The sequence below is a fragment of the Bombyx mori genome, chromosome 13 (genome assembly GCF_030269925.1).
Source record: "Bombyx mori chromosome 13, ASM3026992v2".
NCBI classification, from domain to species: domain Eukaryota; kingdom Metazoa; phylum Arthropoda; class Insecta; order Lepidoptera; family Bombycidae; genus Bombyx; species Bombyx mori.
In genome coordinates, this window is record NC_085119.1 from 7,959,117 (window position 1) to 7,962,075 (window position 2,959).

At 37.5% G+C, this 2,959-nt stretch overlaps 1 long non-coding RNA gene across 2 annotated transcripts; it reads right to left on the reverse strand.

Annotated features, from left to right (window-relative positions):
- Positions 1-1,822: 1,822 nt before the first annotated feature.
- On the reverse strand, positions 1,823-2,738 carry LOC134200043 (uncharacterized). 2 transcript variants are annotated; one of them, XR_009974782.1, is made up of 2 exons: positions 2,495-2,738; positions 1,823-2,078 (listed from the first exon to the last, which is right to left on the reverse strand). It is a non-coding gene; the product is annotated as an uncharacterized LOC134200043 (long non-coding RNA). The 2 variants fall into 2 exon arrangements; XR_009974781.1 differs by having other exon boundaries at positions 2,491-2,738.
- Between the last annotated feature and the right edge of the window lie 221 nt (positions 2,739-2,959).

Sequence of the window (2,959 nt, forward strand, 5' to 3'; positions counted from 1 at the left end):
CGTAAAGAATGAATTGAAACTCTGGTTTCGCAATTTCCAACATAGTTTTTGTCTTTTTTACTATCTTGGAAGACAGATGAGCTGCATATGGCATATTGTGAGTCCGCAGGCGTCGTTAAGTTACTTTAGGATTTTATAATGAGTCTTCAATAAAATAGGATCGATTTACTGGAATTTTTGAAAAGCAATCATAAATATTGCTATTTCGACAGCAAACAATACAAAATAAAAGATATGGTATTTACCCGTTTCTCATCTTCCCGTTCGCTGTACGATATGATCGTCGAAGACCCATTGCGATGGATATTGTATTTGCTGAAGGCTTTACTGTTCATGTTGATTCCGTATAGGGGGAATGCGAGCGATCGTAAACCGTTTGCCGGTAATGAGAGCCCGCGGTTGATTATGTGCTAATCATGCTTCGCTGACAGGGGTCTATAAAAGCATAACTCGTTCCAACTTTTAATAAATAGAATGCGAATATGCACTGCTTTTAATGTAATAAAAAATATGTACCGACATCCCATGAGAGTTGCCACAACATGACGTAATTGCTTCATTATACATTGCGTAGCTGGATATCAACCCTAGATTAATTAGGTGGTTGGAAACTTGGAAGTTTTAATCTTTATAATGTAGTCGACGGCGGATGTGCACTCAAATGTGGACAAGGTTCGAATATACAACGTTTTTCATTTAGTTTCAGTTGCAAACGTGAAACCGAAATGGTTCGCGTATTGGGTCATCGTACGGACACACCGCGAATGCCACATGTAATCGAATACAGTATTGAATCGATACCACCGAACCCGTATGCTTGTGTTTGGATGCGAATAACTAAATTATTCGCATCGTCCCGCGGTGGCCCGTTTTGAGGGACAACTTGAATTTAGCATTTCATATTTCAAAGATTTGATGTTGTGTGTGTGTGTGTTTTTTTATTGCTTAGATGGGTGGACGATCTCACAGCCCACCTGATGTTAAGTGGTTACTGGAGCCCATGGACATCTACGACGTAAATGCGCCACCCACCTTGAGATATAAGTTCTAAGATCTCAGTATAGTTACAACGGCTGCCCCACCCTTCAAACTGAAACGCATTACTGCTTCACGGCAAAAATAGGCAGGGCGGTGGTACCTACCCGCGCGGACTCACAAGAAGTCCTACCACCAGTAAAAAAGTGCTCTGAGTATTTAAGAAGTTTAAGTCTTTTATTAAATGTGTGCTTAAAATTTACATATTTTGTATAATCTTAGTTACTGTTATGAATTCAACGGTAACTAAGATTATACAAAATATGTAGGCCTATAACATACCAATGTATGTTTTAGGCCTGCATAGGCCTACTATTTCTGTCGTCCTGTAAGATAGACTTAAGTTCTTCTTCTGAGTCGGTCTCTTCATTGCTGAAGCTCGTGTCTAATTTGAAATGTTGACCATTCGATGCACACTCCTTTCCCACGTCTTGCTGTCCTCGGCGGTCTTTATAGCCTCGGTTATTGACAGGCCGGTGAGCGTCTTTACTAGATCAGAGCGGCGGGGTAGATGAGCATCCGCGTGATCTTCTCCCGTCTACCTGACCAACCACCATCACCTTCTCTAAGTTATCGGAGCCTCTACTAGCGATGTGACTGATGAGAGTTAACTTAAATGTCGTGAATACTTCGACATTTTTTCACAAAGTGTGTGGATTTCGGAGTTCCACCAACTGCTTAAGATCAGACCGGCCATGTCAATGTCTGCCCATTAGTGTCATTAATATTCTTAAATAAAATAATAACGCAAATAATCGCAGCTTATTGTATCAGTATCAATCAAATATCAAAAATGTTTCTGTTTATTGAATGTTATGAATATAAATATGTTTGGTTTGTAATAAAATAGATGGGTAAATCAGTAATCCCTGCACAACCCGGAGAAGCGACCGGCGACCCAACACCTTACCGGTTTCCCAACGGAGCGAGCTTTATACATAAATCGTAGATACTGCCCCCTGCGGTCCTCGGTTTAACTACCTCCATTTGTTTTCTGCATCTCTCATTGCAACAACATTGAAACACGCGGAATAGTATAAACACTAGAATAAATAGGAACAGTATAAATTAAAGAAATAAGCTAGAAAGAAGTGAACTTAAAAAAAAAATTAACGTTATAATCTAAAAATTAAACTATTTACTTTTTTTCTTCTTTAATATATGATAATTGAAAGCAAAATGTTCTGTTACAATATAAAAGTTGAGAGTGTATTAAATCAAACTAATTTACATTTAAACATATATCATAGGAGACAATTTTTAGTATTCCTTATTTTAGCATTAATTCAGAATGCAGTTTCATCGCTGAAACGGCAAGAAACTTTACTCAAGGGCTTACTCTTATTCTAATAATACAATGTTTACTTGCTGTCACTGTATATAGTTAGTAGAATTTGAAAAGCTCAATAATATTATTGTTTTACTTAATGCAAGTTGACCTTTTGTACATAGTACCTACGCAGTGCAAATAGGTCCCGGCCGGCGGTTGACTCAGCTCTCGATTCCGCATGTCGTGAATGCGGAGCCACTCTCGAACGCGCCGTTCGTTTTCAAACCCCGACGGAAAATTGTTACAGCGCCGCTTATTATAGTTAGAAATCTCTTAACATTTTCCTTAAAAAAAATTATTAAAAAAAACTTGTTTCTTTTTATACCGAACATGAAGTTTACAGTGAGAAAATAATTTGAGGATATACTTATTAGTCATTTTCGAAAATACAATGACATTGTTATTTATGTTGTTGACAGAGTATTTATAAACCCAAGGTGAGTACTTTTTTTTTTCGCCTTGAACAAACACACTTTTGACTGAATACATTACAAAAAAAATTCTGAAAAATGATCCTTTCTATCGAGATCGTCGATCATCGCGTGACATTATTTTTTTTACATCACGTGCAACACAAAAATGAATACAACTTAA